Source organism: Pinus tabuliformis, chromosome 1_2 (genome assembly GCF_031772625.1).
Source record: "Pinus tabuliformis cultivar Carrire ecotype Pingquan chromosome 1_2, CPIR1, whole genome shotgun sequence".
NCBI classification, from domain to species: domain Eukaryota; kingdom Viridiplantae; phylum Streptophyta; class Pinopsida; order Pinales; family Pinaceae; genus Pinus; species Pinus tabuliformis.
This window is the reverse complement of record NC_142298.1, coordinates 601,111,003-601,132,820: the sequence shown is the minus strand read 5'-3', so window position 1 is coordinate 601,132,820 and position 21,818 is coordinate 601,111,003.

Below are 21,818 nucleotides of genomic sequence, written 5' to 3'. Positions count from 1 at the left end.
ACACGGGAGGCACAAATATTTTAGGTAGAAAACCCTCTCTGGGTCAAAAACCACCGAATGCTTTTCTAATAAATTATTTAATCGTCAGCTCCAACTAAAATGAAAGGAACAACTTCCTAGAATTCTAGAAAAGCATTCTTCTCCATCTCCCAATATATGGGTGCTCCAATGCTAGAGATTCTTTGGTAGTTAACTGAATGGATTCCCCAACACCAAATGAGCTACAACTCACCCTAGCACCACTCTAGCCCCCTGAATTTTTCATAGGCTTGAACCTATTGGTGACTTCATGCACCAGCCTAGCACCATCGTACCACCCTATAGAAGAATAAAATAAAAATGGACTCTCGTACCAGGGAAAACAAAAACAACAAATTATAATAAACTAGACCTAATGAAATTAAGAGATGAACATGCATATACAGAAGATACTTTCCTGTATCTTACCTTTGCTGCATCATTTTTCTACACCTTGCTCTTTGCTACCCTAGAAAGTATGGTCCTTTGCACCCTTTGACAACAATTGATCTTGTTTTTTTCTTGCCTTCTAGGAGCATGATATTTAATCTAATGTATCTCTGTGATTTCAAATCTGCAATATGTGATCTTCAGTTCTGTAGTGGACCTCTGAGTCTTCTTTCCAATGCTACTGGTTTGATTCGATTTGGATTCTTCAAGGAAAAGTTATGCCCAATATCTCACAATGACCTAATTATGGACTAGTTCAGTAGAGTGAACTTGTACGATGTGCCACGTGTCACTGTTTCCTCCTCCGACTTTGAAATTGATACATAGAAGACTAAAGTCTGTGCACTATCTACCACTATTTACAGAATTCTAATCCTCTTTTTAGAGAGAGAGTTATGAAGATTTTCCCAAGGTCACTTCTTTGAGATGAAATTCAGTAGCCTGCAAAAGCCCTAACTTCCACAGATCATATCTCCGAAACTATAGTGAACCAAGATTTGAAATTTAGTCTCGATGTTTATCAGGATCATGAATCAAATGGGTTTCAATTTTAGAATCTAATACTTTGCAGAAATGAAATTATAGAGAAAATTCCATGATCACTACCTTTCGAGGATATATGAGATTTCTTTCTATAGAGTTGAGGGGGTCTTCTATAGAGAATGTTGGAGGGGTTTAAGGAGCTTAAAAAATTATTAATTAATGACTATTCAATGACTAAAACGAATTGTGAGTGCCATGCCACAACCCCATAGGTTTTTTCCCACTAACTGGGGTTACTAACTTCAAACATGAATATCTCCCAAACCCCGAAGAATTACTTGGTGTACCATATATCAACGGAAATATCCTAATGAGTAGAATCTATGTATAAGATCCTTGACTCAAAATAGAGTGAGTTGTTAAGTAAAAATTCCCTTTCAAGGTCAAGGTAGCCCCTAGTGCTGCTTGGTTTGACATCAATGACAACCTCAGATCATCTTTAGATAAACAATCTCCCCCTTTGGCATTGATAGCAACACAAGTACTCCCCCTGTGATCAGGGCACCTCTTCCTACTACCTTCTCTCCCACTTTGACATTAATGGAAAAGGGTAACTCCCCCTGACACACAACCATCCTGCTGACTTGTACACACCTCCACTCACCCTTTATTTTCTGAATAAGGAAAATCTAATGAGATCTTGGGATAATCCCAAGCTTCTGGTGAAGATATTGAAATGCTTCATGAGGTAAAGGTTTAGTGAAGATATGAGTTATTTGTTCTTTTGTACCAACATATTCAAGTTTGATATTCTTTTCAGCGACTTTTTCTCTAAAAAAATGATATTTTATCAGAATGTGTTTTGTTTTTGAATGCATGAAATGATTCTTGGAGATGCTGATGGCAATGGTGTTATCACAAAACATGGAAATAGGCTCACTGAATTGTACTTTAAGGTCTTGCAAAGTTTGTTTCATCCAAAGGACTTGAGTACAACAAGTTGTCATTGCAATGTATTCTACTTGCTCTGTAGATAACGAGATTGAGGTTTGCTTTTTGCTCAACCATGATATGAGACAACCACCTAGATATAATGTTGCTCCACTAGTACTCTTACGATCGTCAATGCTTCCTACCCAATCTACATCTATAAAGGCTTGAATAATGAGACTGTTTCCCTTGGGATACCATAAGCCATATTCTGTTGTGCCCTTTAGATATCGAAGAATTATTTTGACGACAATAATATGTGATTCTTTTGATGCTGCTCGGAATCTTGCTACTTGTCTATCTACTTGCATAACATCTGGTCGGGAGGCTGTTACATATAGAAGACTACTAATCATAGATCTGTACAACTGATCTACATCCTTAGATGAGTCATCCAAGCTCAATTTGCAACCTATTACCATGGGAGTAAGCACGGCTTTGCAGTATTCCATTTTGAATTTCTTGAGCATTTCCTTGATGTACTTGGCTTGAAATATAAATATTTGTTTCTCTTGATGAGATATTTGAAGCCCTAAGAATTATGTCAACTCATGAAGTAGACACATCTCGAACTCACTTTGCATCTTTGTAGAAAAGTTCTTACTTATTCGATCATCATTGCTACCAAAGATTATATCATCCACATATACCTCAACGATTGTTAAATTATCCTTATCTACTTGTATGTAAAGATTTCTATCAGCAGTATCTTTCTTGAACCCTTGTTGACGTAGATATATGTCAAGACGAGCATACCATGATCTGGGAGCCTGATTGAGACCGTATATAGCCTTCTTTAACTTGCAAACATAGTCTTATTTTTCTGATAGCAGAAAACCTTCAGGTTGTTCGATGTAAACTTCTTCTTCTAATTCTCCATTCAAGAATGCTGACTTAACATCCATTTGGTAGACTTTTATTTTTCTTGAGCATGCATAGGCGAGAAACATTCGGATGATTCCATTCTGGAAACTGGTGCAAATGTTTCATCGAAATCAATTCCTTCCACTTGCGCATAGCCTTTGCAAGCCAATCTTGCTTTGTTTCTGGTAACATGTCCATCTTCATTCAATTTGTTCTTGAACACCCATTTAGTCCCAATGAAATTTTTATCTTTTGGTCGTGGAAATAATTCCTAGGTTTTATTCTTCTCGATTCGATCCAATTCTTCATTCATAACTTCTACCCAATGTGAATTCTGGTTGGCTTCCTCAAAACTACTAGGCTCAATGGTTGCTAGAAAAGCAATGTGAGTTTGTTATGATAAATGAAGATGTCAACCTTTCCTTGTTCCAATTCCTTAATTTATGTCACCAATGATTTGATTTGATGGATGGTTCTTTTGAATCCATTCTTTTGTTCTCTTTGGAGGAGCTTCTTGTTGTTGTTCTTGTATATCTTTTTGATCATTACTAACTTCTTCCTGGTTGACAGTTGCTTCTTGTTCTAGAATTTTCTCTATCACTTTTGCAGCCTCTGTCTAAAGTTTCAAAGATTCTAAATCCTCATCATTGTTTGTTAGAACAATATATTCGTTAAATGTAGCATTCATGCTCTCCACTATCTGTTTTCATCTTAGGTTATAGCATTTATAGGCCTTTATTTTGCGTGAGTAACCAACAAAGATACCTTCATCAACATCTGATTCAAACTTACCCAACTTTTGATCTTCTCTTTTGATATAACATTTGCTTCCGAAGATTTTGAAATGTTTTACATTGGCCGATTTTCCTTTCCATAATTCACATGGGGTCCTATTGCAATTGTTTCTGAGAAGACTTATGTTGATAATGAAGACTACCATATCAATTGCTTGAACCCAGAAATTTTCATCCAAATTTGCATCCCTCAGCATTGCTCTACCCATTTCTTGTACGGTTCTGTTCTTTCTTTCAGCAACTCCACTTTGCTGAGGTGTTCGTGTTGTTTAAAATTGTCTTTTTATTCTATTTTTTTCACAGTATTGCTGAAATAATTTGGAAGTGAATTCTTCGCCATTATCTGATCTTAGACACTTTATTTTTAAATCAGTTTCATTTTCAACCAACTCCTTGTAGATCTTAAAGCACTCAAATGCTTCAAATTGTTTCTTTAGGAAACTGACAACTGTCATCCTGGTATAATGATCTATCATTAACATGAAATATAATTCTCCATCTAAGCCTTTTGTTCCCATAGGATCACATAGATCAGTATGTATCAATTCCAATGGATGTGATACACAGTGTTCTTTTGTTTTAAATCCACATTTTGTCTGCTTACCGTGCCAATAGGCCTCACATAGTATTTTCGAAGGTTTTGAGATTTTCAGCATTTCTTGTACTGCTTCCCTTTTTCCTATCCTGACAATATTGTCAAAGTTTATGTGACCCATTCATTTTTTCCATAACAAGCTTTCATCTTCTTTAGCTAGTAGACATGCTTTAGTTGGTTCATCCAAAACATATATGTCATTTGGAGCTTGACTTGTTGTAGCCACAATTTTACCATACCTGCCTTTCCTGATTTCACATTTTGTGGAGTTGAATAGCATTGTGTGTCCTTGATCTCACATTTGTCTAAAACTGAGCAGATTGTGATTCATGTTTTCAACCAATTGAAATTCTTGCCTAGAGCATCTTTGCTTCCGATACTGACAGTACCTGATCCTATAACATTTGAAGATCCATGATTTCCAAAGGACACATTTCCATCCTTCTTCTCTTTCAGAGATACAAATTTATTTCTATCTCCAGTCATATGCGTTGAGCAACTGCTAATAACATACCACACATCTTTATTGTTTTGAGCCTTGAGAGCGAGAGCACCATTATCATTGTTCTTATTCTTCCATGTTTGTTTGTTTTGTGGCTTCGAAGATTATTCTAGAGGATTTTCAAGTTTGCAGTCTCTGCCTATTTGTCCAAAGTTTCGACATTTGTAACATTCTTGATATTACTTCTCAAATGTTCAAATCTATTGATGTTTCGTTGAGCACTGGGAGGTTCATATTTGAAATATCTCCTAGAATTGTATTGGTTCTTAGGGTACGTGAGACATTCTATACCTTTATGACCAAATTTTCCACATGAATAACAATAGCCATGAAAAATATGTTGGTACCTGGATGCAAATCTTCATCAGGGAATTGTCTTCCAAGGCTATTCTTGTGAATCTTGTCCAATGAAGTCGACATGCCTGTCAGATCTCATAAGTTCATTGTATTTTGTTGTAGAAGGTCCTACTTCTTCTTCTTTTTAACCGAGGCCAGTTCTGTCATTGTAATATTGTTGGTTGTTGATTATTTCTTCCAACGCCCTTCAGTTGTTGGCATAGCTTTGGACATTTTTTCCTTCTTCACTTCCTTACGTAGTGAGGCTACTTCGGATTGTAATCGTTCCCTTTCTTGGTTTCTTTCTTCCAACTTCTTTTGAAGTGACTCTTTAATACATTTTTGTTCTTCAACTTCAATTTTGAGACCGTGAACTTGTTATTCAAGAGTATTGGAACAGATCTTCTCAGCCTTGGGCTCTTTTATAAGCTTGTTTGCCTCCTTAGAAAATTCTTCTATAGTCAACCTTGCTTCTTAGTTGTTTGATACCTATTGTTTGTTGTGCTTGGCCATAAACAAAACTCTGTCATTGGCTTCTTCTTCACTATCACTGTCTTCGTCGGATGATGAGCTATCTTCTTTAGATAGAAAGGTCCTTTTGAATCCTTTCTTCTTACCTTGCTTGTTGAATTTTGTAAAGCCTTTCATTCCTTTTGAGTTTCCATCACTTCTGTTCAGACATTTTGCTACGAAATGCCCAACCTCACCACAACCGAAACATATCAACGAAAGTTTACCTTTGAATTTTCCCTTAACAATTTTTAGTTTTCTCGTAAAGTAAGCATATTCTACATCTAAAAAACCTTCTTCATCATTGTTGTCTTGAGGGGGCCTGACCCAGGTTCAACGTCAGTTAGCCAAACAAATCCCTACACTACTGGCCCTTTAGGTATCAGCCCAGAGAGCGTGGACTAAATTCTCACCTGAAGCAGTATGGGGGGATGCTAGAACCAAGTTTCTGTGCCCTTGAGATGGTTGTGATGTTGGTTTATTCCAACTATACTTGCCTTCACGCAGGTCATTTCGTGCTCTGTTCCACCGTTTAGTACCTTCGCGATCTGTTACAATCACCTTTCACATAGCCCTAACCAGGGGCTGAAGCTCTTTTGCGCTGTTAAGGCAACAAACTATGGTATTTTCCCAAACTACGGTAAGTATCTTCCTTATATTATTAATAGATCTTAGTTAGCTTCATGTAAACAGATGTTATTACTTGCATTCACTTAACCAATACAATTACACACATTCGCGCATAATATAAGCATTAGAAGTGAAATTCATACCTGATATAACAGATAAATAAACAGAAAATAAACATATAAATGATAGAAAACTTCTCTTTATTAATACTTATAGAAGATTACAGACTCGACTTGCCCTGCACACTCAGCTACAGGGGTCCGCGCACCCAGCTGTGGACTACTAGGCCTCTATGCACTCAGCTGCAGATCCTCTACCTATGCTATGACCCAAAACTTAGACTCACACTGCAGAGCTATCTCACATAAATATTCATTCCTTAGACATTGTGTTATATTTAACTACATAGAGCTTCACTCTATTTATACAATCCCATGGTTTGCGGACCATGGGTAGATCTTCTACAGCCGACATTACATTATCAGAGTAAGGGTGGACAACTCTATGACTCTTTAACAACTACGCGCTCTGCGCCCACAAAATGCGAAGCCTTTACATTGGAATTACAAAATTGGACCAAAATCTGGGCTCTAATCCCCAAAACTACCCTTGGGGGATCCCGCTTTTGAGTTCCAAAACTACCTTTCCTTAAGCAACTTTCTCATCCTTCTTTCTTTGCTTTTCCATGAAAAATGCATTCTTATCATCAAAAAAACCATTTCACATCGCCTCAAGGAGTATATTTCAGTGATTTACATGTTATACTGTTATGTTTGCTATTTGAATAGGTTTTTGTCTTTCCGCTACAGAACGCAGCCACATTCCGCAGCTAATCAGTTGTTCTGCAGCCATTTACACGCTTTTGTAGGTTACAGGTGTCAAGAGAGGAAAAGGAATACGTGGGTAGCTTGGGAAACATCAGACCATGGATCGTATCCTATTCATCTAGCCTAGATTTATGAGAAGGACTCGGGTCAAAGGGAAGTCAACCATAGAAACCTATGGCAAACAGGACTCTATTTTGCACACGTTTCTCAGTAATGGTATCCGAAGCAGTCTCCAGAGGCCACAGACTTCATGTGCCACCTGCATAAATGGAATCTAATAGCCACTACCATAGATTTATGTTTCCAAGCAACCAGGGATAAGAATTTCACATACTTGCCTATCTATGTGTTTTGTTGTAGCTGATTTCTCTCTTCAAAATAGTTGTATATTTCTCTATAAATACCATCGTGTAGAACGTAGAACAAGTTCAAGTTTTTGCTTATGTAATAGTTCATATTTCTACTTTGTAGTTTGAATAACTCAGTTCTCTATTTTAATATAAAGACTCTGTTTTCAATCGATACCTAAAGCGATGTTGGTGTATTGATTTAGTGCTTATAATCTGAGACCTTTGTAGAGGGTAGCCCCTACGTGGTCAAGGGTAAATTTTATTTTGTTTTGTCTTTCATAGTTCAATTGTAAATTCACTATGCTTTTCCAGAATGTTTATAATCATTTTCTAACTCTATTTACAATGCATCTTGTGTCATCTTTTCACTAACTCAAAGTAGTTTTATTTTAGCGCAGAATAGTTCTTTGGTTTTCACTGCTTTCTAGTTTCTTACCAGTAGCTTTAAGTTGATGTCAGTAGCATAAATTGATTCATTTCATTTGGTGTTCATTAGTATTTTAGATTTTGAATTAAGTTGTTCAATGCCATTTTCTTATTAGTTTAGTAACTCATGTTATAAATGAATATTTCCAAAAGCCCTTTCAGTTGATGGTTAATCTTAAAACTAAGTGGTGAAATGTTTCATTTATGAATGATTCTTTCTTTGCATTTTTATGTTTACTTTTCTTATAATAATGAAGAATGGAATCTCTCAAAATGCTATCACAAGGAGGTAGTTCTCCCTAAATTATGTAGCAGAGTGACAAAAATACTTCATTTAGCCTTGCTTTCATAATAAAATAGTTGCAACTTCAATTTCAATTATAGTTTTTCACTTACTTTAACTGCAATTCCATCTTCAGTTCTTCATTAGATTTTGATTCTACAATAGATTAGACGGTAGTGGTAATATTATTTCCAGTATTTCATTTTTGGTTTATCATAGATAGCTGCAATCTCATTTTCTCATTTAAGCTTTGGTTTTGTAATTGAGTAGATAGTAGTTTTAAGTCCTTTCAGTTCATGTTTTGGAAACAATCATAATAACAAGAAGAGAAGCTTTGTTTTCATTTTCTTGTTTAAAAATTTACTTCCAAATCTGGCTTAAAGCACTTTTAGCTCTCATTTAATTTCTCTAGATTATTAGCAGCAGTAGATTAAGATTTTGTAGATTACATTGCAGAACATTAGGAATCAGAAGAGAAAAACCCAAAAACAAACATAAACTCAACAATAATGAGGTAAGAAGGGTCATCTAGCACATATAGTGCACTACACTTCATCAGTTTACGATACCCATATTGATAATTTATGTAGCAATTTAGGACACTAAATTGACTGAACACCCGTGCCCAATAGGTCCCCAACACAAACATTGTGACTTGCCCTCGAGTCACTTTGTAGGTGCAAAGATCTTAGCACGAAGAACTTCCAGCTCTATTTGGATCGCTGCAAGTTTGGCAACGCACTGAGCGGCTGCCTGCTAGACTTCCTCCACGCACTGTTTGGTGACTGTTGTCGTTGAACTGCTGCCCTAAATCCTCTCTTGAGTTGCTTGCAATTGTAGGAATTTTTCTTCAATGGATGTTGTAATTGTATAAGCCTTGTCGATCCATGGCTGTAGGCATGCTTTCAAGACTGCCTCCTTATGCCGAGCGGCATCCACCTACTCCTTGAGCAACTTTGCCTGCTGCATCCATGCAAGCCTTTGTGTAAGGGCAACTATCTGCGCAATCCCTCTTGCCTCATCGTATTTCTATTGCAACTCATGTGCCTATATCTCTAGGTGCTCCACATTCAGGTCCTCCTGGAGGGTGGTGAGGACCTCAAATGATTGTTTGAACAACTTCATGCTGTCTATCACTGCACTGTCAACTGCCACCATTAGTATTGTGATCGCAGTGGTGCACTGTTCTTTGACCTCCAGTGGAGTTAAAGGATGAGCCCTCAACTATAGTTCTATTATCTAAAGGCTTAGCTCCAGCTAAACCCTATCCATTTCTGCACTTGCGTTGCACACCCCTATGGCTAACTTATGGACACATGCCAACATCGGTTCCTCTGCTGTAACGGCCAACTTTGGCACCATTTGGCAGGCTTCTTCCACAACCTGCATTATCTGTTTGTTCTGCTCCATGGCCTCATTGTGTTGCAGGCTCAACTTCTCAATGTTTATGCACTACTCGCTCATTACCTGTAGAGCGTGCCTCTACCTTGCCCAAAGTTCTGCGGTGACTCCATCTTGCAAGAGATAAAGCATCTCTCGAGGGAGCGTAGCCATGTTTAATCTAACCCCTTTCAAACTACTGACCATAGGCCTGTAAGCCTCATTCTCTACAATGAGTGATCCATCTGGTAGCACTATTTTTTTGGTCATCCTGGTGCGCAAAATTTCCTCAATAATTGAAGTTCCGACTGCGAGGCTGGTGGTCACTCTGCCAGCCTGTGGAGCGCGCACCTGCAATTCTTGTATGTGTGTCTAGAGAGCCCCCAATACCAACTGGTGGTGCTCCTCAAACTGCTAGAGCGCCTCCACAGTGATGTCCCTCACTGTTTCATCGATATCATGTAGATCTCCTTCAGTAAGGGTGATGGGGTCGAAAGATGTCTTCGAGGCCTTTGTCTTCTTTCACGGCCCTACCTGCTCTCATGGTCCTGGACATTTGAGTTGGGTGGACATTTTCTACAGATCCATGCCATCTTGTTCTGTATTAGTCTCTAGTTTGGGCGACGGTGACTTCTGTCATTCACACTCTTCTTTTACTATTTTCTGCTTCTCTGCCAATATCGTAGAGTCACATGCCGCCTAGGCCTTAGCCACTGCTTCTTTCGTCCTGCGCTTTTCCGCCAGCTGCACCATCTAAAGTTTTGTCTCTTCCTTCTTCTGCTGCGTGATAGACTTCTCTTCTTCCACTGCAGAGTCAGTTGGAGTATGCCACTATGGCAGCCAAGATTCGAGGACTGTGAAAATTACATCGGCGGTCACCAATTATGGTAATTCATTCCATGTCTTGATAGGGTCCTTCCGCACCCTGATGAAGACATGGTGGAAGTCGACTTTGAACTCTGCAAAGCTCTGTAAACTGTTGTAGACAGTGGGTGATAACAATGGCTTACGATTGATCCCCATCCTACTGTTCGTCTCCATGAGCACCCAAAATATCTTAATCTCTCTGATCCATTGTGCATCCCTGGTCACCCACAACAAATCGTACTTCGCTGCCTCTGGAAGGTCTGGCATGACCAAAGGGAACTAGATATCTTCAGGCAGTTCCCATTCCACCAGTATGATCGACAACAGGAGCCATTCATAATGAAACATTTTTCCCTACTCGTATGCCTCACGATAGTTCGCAACGAACTCATCGCATAGACAGTTTGCCCAGTTGAACTGGACCCCTTCTGTGCATTGCGCCGCTAGTGAAACCACTGGATTTGGTACCTCATCCACGCAGCACTTCCACATCACCTTCCCTGCTAATATCTGTGTCGTGACCTTGATTGTAGGGTTGTTGATGCTAGAGATGGCATACCCTCCCTTCTTCTTCTCCAACTTAAACTTCCTTTTCATTGCCTCTACGAGGGCCAACTCGCCACCTTTTCCCTTTGAAACATTTCCTAGATCCTCCCCTGAGCAAGGGATCCCTGTAGTCCTATGAATGAGATGGTTTGTGATGGGGATGGGCTCCTCTAGCCACAAACACCCATCATGAGCCAAATAGAGATGCTGCCTTGTGAAGAAAATGGTCACTTAGGCACAGTGGTAATGCGCACCTAGAGCAAGTTTAGCAACCCTACTTTATTGATGCCTTTGAACCACTTGTGCGGCTCTAATTCAATCATTCCAGTCGGCGCATCTATCTTCTGGCACCTTAGCTTCACAGTTGCTAAATGTGGGAACTTCTCATGGTCCGTGAGGTCCCAATATTCAAATTTCAACATGAGAACCTACCCCAAGTGTGGTCCCTCAAACACAATATTGTCTGGGAGTAGCGGGGTTTGCAAAGAGCTCTTGCTCTCATCTATATCCTTTGGAACCTTGGCTTTACCCTTCCACGGAGGAACATATTTTGGTAGCCTAGTGATAGGGTCCGCGCCCTGGGTTTCGATTTCCATCTCTACATCGTCCTCCTCCACCAGGATTTCTTCAAACTCTTCCTCTTCTTCAGCCTTTAGATCAATGGCCTTCCCCTTTTCTTGCAATGTGAGCTAGGTCCTTATTAGATTTTGGGGTGAGACATGCAGTGGTATCATGGCATGTTTATCCTTCTTGGGCCTCGTGTTCACGGTGTTTTAGGGACGTCAACGATTATTTCGGTGCTCTCTGGGGCTTCTACTTCTGCAATTTCCTACGCGGCTTCCTCAACTGTCGCTACTTCAGTGTCAATGGATTCTTCAGGTGCTGACATCATTCTAGTCAGGAGGTCCTGCGTCTGCTTCAGCAATGTTTCAAACACTGAACTTGCTCTCAATGCCTCAAAGTTCGAAAGGTCCATACACAGTTGATATCACAACAGCTCACTTCTGAAAATGGAAAGTGTTGTTCACTGGACAACCACTTGTAATTTATAGTGCCTTTTGACTTTGAATTCAACTGCTTCCCCCACATTCAGTTCATTAATGCTAGATTGGTGGCAGATTTTCAAGAATCTAGCCCATAAAGTTCACCCCTATGGCTAACTTATGGACGCGTGCCAACATTGGTTCCTCTGCTTGAATGGCCAACTTTGGCACCATTTGGCAGGCTTCTTCCACAACCTGCATTATCTGTTTGTTCTGCTCCACGGCCTCGTTGTGTTGTAGGCTCAACTTCTCAATGTTGATGCACTACTCGCTCATTACCTGTAGAGCGCACCTCTGCCTTACCCAAAGTTCTACGGTGACTCCATCTTGCAAGAGATAAAGCATCTCCCAAGGGAGCGCAGCCATGTTTATTCTAACCCCTTTCAAACTACTGACCATAGTCCTGTAAGCCTCATTCTCTGCAATGAGTGATCCATCTGGTAGCACTATTTTTTGGGTCATCCTGGTGCGCAAAATTTCCTCAATAACTGAAGTTCCGACTACGAGGTTGGTGGTCACTTTGCCAGCCTGTGGAGTGCGCACCTGCAATTCTTGTATGTGTGTCTAGAGAGCCCCCAATACCAACTGGTGGTGCTCCTCAAACTGCTAGAGGGCCTCCACAGTGATGTCTCTCACTGTTTCGTCGATATCATGTAGATCTCCTTCAGTAAGGGTGATAGGGTCGAAAGATGTCTTCGAGGCCTTTGTCTTCTTTCACGGCCCTACTTGCTCTCATGGTCGTGGACATTTGAGTTGGGTGGATAATGTCTACAGATCCATGCCATCTTGTTCTGTATTAGTCTCTAGTTTGGGTGACGGTGACTTATGTCATTCACACTCTTCTTTTACTATTTTCTGCTTCTATGCCAATATCGCAGAGTCACATGCTGCCTAGGCTTTAGCCACTGCTTCTTTCGTCCTGCGCTTTTCCTCCAGCTGCACCATCTAAAATTTTGTCTCTTCCTTCTTCTGCTGTGTGATAGACTTCTCTTCTTCCACTGCAGAGTCAGTTGGAGTATGCCACTCTGGCAGCCAATATTCGAGGACTCTGAAAATTACATCGTCAATCACCAAGTATGGTAATTCATTCCATGCATTGATAGGGTCCTTCCGCACCCTGATGAAGACATGGTGGAAGTCGACTTTGAACTCTGCAAAGCTCTGTAAACTATTGTAGATAGTGGGTGATAACCATGGCTTACGATTGATCCCCATCCTAATGTTCGTCTCCATGAGCACCCAAAATATCTTACTCCCTCTGATCCATTGTGCATCCCTTGTCACCCACAACAAATCGTACTTCGCTACCTCTGGAAGGTCTGGCATGACCAAAGGGAACTAGATATCTTCAGGCAGTTCCCATTCCACCAGTATGATCGACAACAGGAGCCATGCATAATGAAACATTTTTCCCTGCTCCTATGCCTCACGATAGTTCGCAACAAACTCACCGCATAGATAGTTTGCCCAGTTGAACTAGACCCCTTATGTGCATTGCGCCGCTAGTGCAACCACTGGATTTGGTACCTCATCCATGCAGCACTTCCACATCACCTTCCCTACTAATATTTGTGTCGCGGCCTTGGCTGTAGGGTTTTTGATGCTAGAGATGGCATACCCTCCCTTCTTCTTCTCAAACTTAAACTTCCTTTTCATTGCCTCTACAAGGGCCAACTCGCCACCTTTTCCCTTTGAAACATTTGCTAGATCCTCCCCTGAGCAAGGGATCCCTGTAATCCTATGAATCAGATGGTTTGTGATGGGGATGGGCTCCTCTAGCCACAAACACCCATCATGAGCCAAACAGAGACGCTGCCTTATGAAGAAAATGGTCACTTAGGCGCAGTGGTAATGCGTACCCAGAGCAATTTTAGCAACCCTACTTTCTTGATGCCTCTAAACCACTTGTGCGGCTCTAATTCAATCATTCCAGTCGGCACATCTATCTTCTGGCACCTTAGCTTCACAGTTGCTAAATGCGGGAACTTCTCATGGTCCATGAGGTCCCAATATTCAAATTTCAACACGAGAACCTACCCCAAGTGTGGTCCCTCAAACACAATATCGTCTGGGAGTAGCGGGGTTTGCAAAGAGCTCTTGCTCTCATCTATATCCTTTGGAACCTTGGCTTTACCCTTCCACAGAGGAACATATTTCTGTAGCCTAGTGATAGGGTCCGCACCCTGGGTTTCGATTTCCATCTCTACATCGTCCAACTCCACCAGGATTTCTTCAAACTCTTCCTCTTCTCCAGCCTCCAGATCAATGGCCTTCCCCTTTTCTTGCAATGTGAGCTAGGTCCTTAGTAGATTTTGGGGTGAGACATGCAGTGGTATCATGGCATGTTTATCCTTCTTGGGCCTCGTGTTCACGGTGTTTTAGGGACCTCAACGATTATTTCGGTGCTCTCTGGGGCTTCTACTTCTGCAATTTCCTACGCGGCTTCCTCAACTGTCGCTACTTCAGTGTCAATGGATTCTTCGGGTGCTAACATCATTCTAGTCAGGAGGTCCTGCGTCTCCTTCGGCAATGTTTCAAACACTGAACTTGCTCTCAATGCCTCAAAGTTCGAAAGGTCCATACACAGTTGATAGCACAACAGCTCACTTCTGAAAATGGAAAGTGTTGTTCACTGGACAACCACTTGTAATTTATAGTGCCTTTTGACTTTGAATTCAACTGTTTCCCCCACATTCAGTCCATTAATAATAGATTGGTGGCCGATTTTCAAGAATCTAGCCCATAAAGTTCACCCCTATGGCTAACTTATGGACGCATGCCAACACCGGTTCCCCTGCTTGAATGTCCAACTTTGGCACCATTTGGCAGGCTTCTTCCACAACCTGCATTATCTGTTTGTTCTGCTCCACGGCCTCGTTGTGTTGCAGGCTCAACTTCTCAATGTTGATGCACTACTCACCCATTACCTGTAGAGCGCACCTTTGCCTTGCGCAAAGTTCTGCGGTGACTCCATCTTGCAAGAGATAAAGCATCTCCTGAGGGAGCGCAGCCATGTTTAATATAACCCCTTTCAAACTACTGACCAAGGGCCTGTATGCCTCATTCTCTGCAATGAGAGATCCGTCTGGTAGCACTATTTTTTCAGTCATCCTGGTGCGCAAAATTTCCTCAATAACTGAAGTTCCGACTGCGAGGCTGGTGGTCACTTTGCCAGCCTGTGGAGTCCGCACCTGCAATTCTTGTATGTGTGTCTAGAGAGCCCCAAATACCAACTGGTGGTGCTCCTCAAACTGCTAGAGGGCCCCCACAGTGATGTCTCTCACTGTTTCGTCGATATCATGTAGATCTCCTTCAGTAAGGGTGATAGGTTCAAAAGATGTCTTCGAGGCCTTTGTCTTCTTTCACGGCCCTACCTGCTCTCATGGTCGTGGAAATTTGAGTTGGGTGGACATTTTCTACAGATACATGCCATCTTGTTCTGTATTAGTCTCTAGTTTGGGCGACGGTGACTTTTGTCATCCACACTCTTCTTTTACTATTTTCTGCTTCTCTGCCAATATCGCAGAGTCACATGCCGCCTAGGCCTTAGCCACTGCTTCTTTCATCCTGCGTTTTTCCGCCAACTGCACCATCTAAAGTTTTGTCTCTTCCTTCTTCTGCTGCGTGATAGACTTCTCTTCTTCCACTGCAGAGTCAGTTGGAGTATGCCACTCTGGCAGCCAAGATTCGAGGACTGTGAAAATTACATCTTCGGTCACCAAGTATGGTAATTCATTCCATGTCTTGATAGGGTCCTTCCGCACCCTGATGAAGACATGGTGGAAGTCAACTTTGAACTCTGCAAAGCTCTGTAAACTGTTGTAGATAGTGGGTGATAACCATGGCTTACGATTGATCCCCATCCTAATGTTCGTCTCCATGAGCACCCAAAATATCTTACTCTCTCTGATCCATTGTGCATCCCTGGTCACCCACAACAAATCATACTTCGCTGCCTCTGGAAGGTCTGGCATGACCGAAGGGAACTAGATATCTTCAGGTAGTTCCCATTCCACCAGTATGATCGACAACAGGAGCCATGCATAATGAAACGTTTTTCCCTGCTCCTATGCCTCACGATAGTTCGCAACGAACTCACCGCATAGATAGTTTGCCCAGTTGAACTGGACCCCTTCTGTGCATTGCGCCGCTAGTGCAACCACTGGATTTGGTACCTCATCCATGCAGCACTTCCACATCACCTTCCCTGCTAATATCTGTGTCGCGACCTTGACTGTAGGGTTGTTGATGCTAGAGATGGCATACCTTCCCTTCTTCTTCTCCAACTTAAACTTCCTTTTCATTGCCTCTATGAGGGCCAACTCACCACCTTTTCCCTTTGAAACATTTGCTAGATCCTCCCCTGAGCAAGGGATCCCTGTAATCCTATGAATCAGATGGTTTGTGATGGGGATGGGCTCCTCTAGCCACAAACACCCATCATGAGCCAAACAGAGATGCTGCCTTATGAAGAAAATGGTCACTTAGGCGCAGTGGTAATGCGCACCCAAAGCAAGTTTAGCAACCCTACTTTCTTGATGCCTTTGAACCACTTGTGCGACTCTAATTCAATCATTCCATTCGGTGCATCTATCTTCTGGCACCTTAGCTTCACATTTGCTAAATGCGGGAACTTCTCATGGTCCGTGAGGTCCCAATATTCAAATTTCAACATAAGAACCTACCCCAAGTGTGGTCCCTCAAACACAATATCGTCTGGGAGTAGCGGGGTTTGCAAAGAGCTCTTGCTCTCATCTATATCCTTTGGAACCTTGATCCAGGTGGATATTGGTGGCCACCTGCCAAGTCCACCTGGACCCCCACCATTGTTCCTCTCAACATTTTTAGTTTCCTTAATTATAGCGCACTTTACTAATTTTAGGAGTTTTTCGGGTCCTAAACTTCCAGAGCCTTTTTGAGGCCCTAAACGACGTTTTTTGGGAAATCTAGCTCCGCAATTTTTAGGTAAATAATAATCTTTTTCGTTGTAGTCCTCAGAGAGATCTTTCCAACGGGCTATCATGCACGTAAAACAGAGACCGTATGCCAAAGTTACGACCTCGGGAAGTTGATTTACCAATTTACCCAAACGGGGCCCATAGTTTGGCGTTTCATCTTCTAGGGTTAGGTTTTGGAATGTTAAGGGTTTTCCATTGTTTCTCAACAATAAATAGGCCTTCGAGCCTCATTGTAAGACAGATCAGAGGCATGTAGCCGACACATCTCTTCTCAGAGATAAGCTACCATCGCCCTAGCTGGGTTATTTCTATTTCTATTTGTAAGCATATTTCAGTATTTTACAGTAATGAAATGAAGTATTATTTCCGCTGCATATCTGTCTTTATGGTTATCTCTGTATTTTATTGCGTTCCTGTTTAAATTCGGATCAGTGGTATCAGAGCGGTCTGTTTTTTTCTCTGTTTTTCTTTGCATGTCCCCAACGAGGTCGGGATATAAGAAGTTAGGGCTTGAACTGGTTGAACCTTTGCGAGACCAGCCTCGCAAATCCCGACGACCTCCCATGGCGGATGAGAAGAAAGACGAGGGGGCAGGAGATCCTATCAAAATCTTGCTCAAAGAAGCCCTCGAGCGACAACGGAACGCGATGATGGATAGTTTTGCCCAGATCCTTCAGCGGCTACCTAGAGGCGACGCATCGGCTTCCAGCAGCTACTCTGGAAATGCCACACCCTTTAAGGTACAAGTGAATTTTGAAATCCCCATATTCGAGGGTCAGATAGACGCGGATGCTGTAGATAAATGGTTAAATCTGCTAGAGGGTTATTTTTCTATTCATGAATTTTCGAGTCAGGAAAAGATTGTTTTTGCTCTTACCAAAGCAGCCCCCCACGTCAAAGACTGGTGGGAAACCTACTTTGAACAGAAGGATGAAAATACCGGCTCACTATTTTCAGCCGCACCCACCTGGAATTCATTCCAAGATGCCATCAAGGAGCAGTACTACCCTGTCGGAAGCTATGAGGATGAATACATAAAGTGGACCACGCTGCGGTAGGGAAGGGACCAAGACGTGCCGGAGTTCACCAATCTTTTCCATGCCCTTCGCACAAAGTTGGGAATCAAGGATACGGAGCAGCATTTGATACTCAAATATCGCGGCTACCTGCAGAAGTACATCCAGGAAGAAATAGAATTCTTGAACATCTCCTCGCTTGGCACAACATATCGATATGCCGTCAAGATCGAGCAGAAGTTTAAACAAAGGAAGCGAGACTTTAGATCTGCGAATCAGAAGCAAGGGAAAGGTGCCCCTAAACCACAGAACAAAGGACAAAGCCAAGGCAGGGAAGCCCAAGACAAGCCGCCAAAGCTGCAAGCAAAGAACAGTGCTGCGAAGCCGAAAAAGGACACGGGAAAATGGTGTGAGTTCCATAAGATCTCCACTCACAACACAAGTGAGTGTCGGGCCAAGAAGTCACTGGTGGCTGAGCTAAAGGTTTCAGAATCAGATGCATGTTCTGACTCTAAGTCAGAACCCGACAAGGGGAATGACAAAGGGAAGCAAATCATTGATGCAGATCCCAACGCCACTGTTGCTACCGCCAAGGTCCAGAAAAATGAACCAGAAGATCCAGAGGAGGAGGAGCGTCTCTTCCACTCCCAGATGTGGGTAAAGGGCTCCCCACTACAGTTCATTTTCGATAGCGGGAGCCAAAAGAACCTCATTTCGACAGAGGTCGTGAAGCGGTTGGGCTTACCAACCACAGCACATCCACAACCATACACCATCGGGTGGCTTCACCAAGGACGGGATCTTCGTGTGAGCCAGCAGTGTCGCCTTCCATACAACATCAAGCCCTTCACGGATGAGGTATTGTGTGACATTGCTCCCCTTGAAGTTTGTGATGTATTATTAGGGCAACCATACTTGTGGAAGCGACATGCTGTGTATGAATCAAGGCCCCAGCTATTATTATTACATTTGGAAACAAGTTGTACAGGATACCAGAGGTAGCACCATCTACCGCCATCTCTTTGATTACTGCAAAACAATGCAGTAAGCTCATTTCCAAAACCGGGAAATTTGTTTTCCTGATGATACGCCCTCAAGAAAAGAAGAAGATAGTGGCCACAGCCTCCAGGCAGGGCCCTTCTGCACGACAACTACAGATAGACAAGGTCGTGGAGGAATACGAGGACATCTTCACCTCCCTCGCAGGGGTCCCTCTGCACTGTCAGGTCAAGCACTCCATCAATCTGACCCCAGGTGTGCCGCTACCCAATGGACCAATTTATCGGCGCTCCGTTCTGGAGAACGATGAAATCAAGAGGCAGATTCAGGAGCTGCTGCAGAAAGGTCACATCCGTCCGAGTTCATCGCCTTGTGGGAGCCCGATCGTGTTGGTACAGAAGAAGGATGGGACTTGGAGACTCTGTATTGACTATCGGGCGCTGAACAATATCACTGTCCGTAATAGGTACTTGATCCCACGGATTGATGACCTCTTGGACCAACTAAAGGGGGCAAAATATTTTAGCAAGATCGATCTAAAGTCAGGATATCACCAGGTACCAATCGAACCCTCTGATGTGTGGAAGACTGCCTTCAAAGCCAAGGAGGGCCTTTTCGAATGGTTGGTTATGCCTTTTGGGTTGATGAATGCTCCTGCAACCTTCATGAAGCTAATGGATGACATCTTGCGACCATTCACCAACTCATTTTTAGTGGTATACTTGGATGACATTCTGATCTTCAGCCAGAGTTGGGAAGAGCACCTCCACCACATCTGACAGGTTCTCCAAACACTGCGGCAACACAAGCTATGTGGCAATTTGGAGAAATGCACTTTTGGCATGACCCAGGTTCAGTATCTAGGATACATTATTGATGAACAGGGGGTGCATGTGGATCCAGCCAAGATCCAACTCATTCGGGATTGGCCATCTCCAACCACTCTGACAGAGCTCCGCAGCTTTCTAGGTCTTGCCAACTTCTACCGCAGATTCGTGTTGGGGTTCTCTCATATCACTTGGCCCTTGAGTCAAGTCACCAAGGGAGGAGCGAAAGCAAATCTCTTTTGGTCTGAATCTCAACAAAAGGCATTCATAGAGTTGAAATATTGCCTCTACACGGCACCAGTGCTTGCATTACCATATTTACAACAACCATTTGAGGTCGAGACAGATGTCGCTGACTATGCTATTGGGGCAGTCCTTACTCAACATGGGCATCCAGTGGCATATCACAGTGAAACACTTTCAGACACAGTCTGGAAGTATCCCACTTATGATAAAGAGATGTATTCCATTGTGTAGGCCTGCCGACAATGGAAGCATTACATTTTGGGGAAGGAAACGGTCATCCACAGAGACCACCGACCCCTCCAGTTCATACAGACCCAAGGGAAATTGCAGAATGATCGCCATCAGAAGTGGTCTACATACCTGCAGCAGTTCCATTTGAATATGAAATATAATAAGGGTAGCACCAATAATGTTGCATATTGCCTCAGTCGACCACCGATCATGGAGTTAACCACTGTGCTCAACTCTTGTGGGCACGAGACTTCTGATTGGCCACTTCTCTACAAAAGCAACCCAGAATTTGGCCACACATACTAGACACTCTTGGAGGGTCGGCATGTTCCAGATTTTCACCTCCAGGATGCCCTGTTATACCACCTGGGTCACCTTTATGTTCCTTCAAGCGAGCGTGCCAAGATGATTTTGCAAGCACACTATAGTCGAACTGCTGGGAATTTCGGGGTTGAGAAAACGGTGGCAGTACTGCAAACGTATTTCTATTGGACGAATCTTCGACAAGATGTCGGGAAGTATATCAGATCATGTACTGCTTGTGCCATTGCCAAACTGACCATTAAGAAGCAAGGCCTCTATAACCCGCTACCTACCCCTAGTCGACCTTGGGAATCCATCTCCATGGATTACATGTCAGGCCTTCCTTCCACTAAGCATGGAAATGACTGTGTTTTTGTGGTCGTTGACAGGTTCTCAAAGATGGCCATTATGGCAGCCTGCAAGAAGAATATCACAGCAGAAGCCACTGCTAAACTCTTCTTCGAACGAGTGTGGGTGCACTTTGGGATCCCACGGTCTATCATCTCAGATCGAGACAGTCGGTTCCTCAGTACATTTTGGTCCAGCCTCTGGTCAATGCTAGACACCAAACTCACTAAATCCACAGCTTTCCATCCTCAAACTGATGGCCAGACAGAGGTTGTCAATAGGATGATTGTACACATTCTGCGCATGTACAACTCAAAGCATCCACACACATGGGACGAGAGCCTCCCCTATGTTTAGCACAGCTACAACCGAGTTCTTCATAGCTCGACTAGCCATAGCCCTTTTCAGGTGGGCTTGGGATTCCAGCCACTATGCCCCATTGATGTGGCTATGCCACTTGTAGCTACTCACACAGATTCAACTCATGTCCAGTCCGAAACAGACAAGGCAACCAGCTTCATTGAACACATCCAACATATTCACCAGCAGGTCCATGACATTCTGGAGAAATCAAATGCCAAGTACAAGCAGCGACATGATCAACATCGGGTGCCACACAAGTTTCAGGTGGATGACAAATCTGGTTGCATTTGCAAAAGGAACGCCTTACTGGAGCCTATCGGAAATTGAAACCACTCCGATATGGTCCCTACACCATTACTAAGGCTGTGGGAGACAATGCATTTGAACTCAGCATTCCCCCATTCCTTGGCCTGCACCCAGTGTTCAATGTGGACCACCTGCAGCCATACTTTCCACCATTGCTAGATACATCCGACATTGCAGAACAACTCACACCCACAGAATTAAATCCAGATTGCATGGAACAAGCTGCAACTAATCGAATCATGGACACACAGATCAAGAATACTTGCCAACAGAATATTCAACTGTATCGAGTTTTCAAAGCAGGCCAACTCCTTCACAATGGCAAGT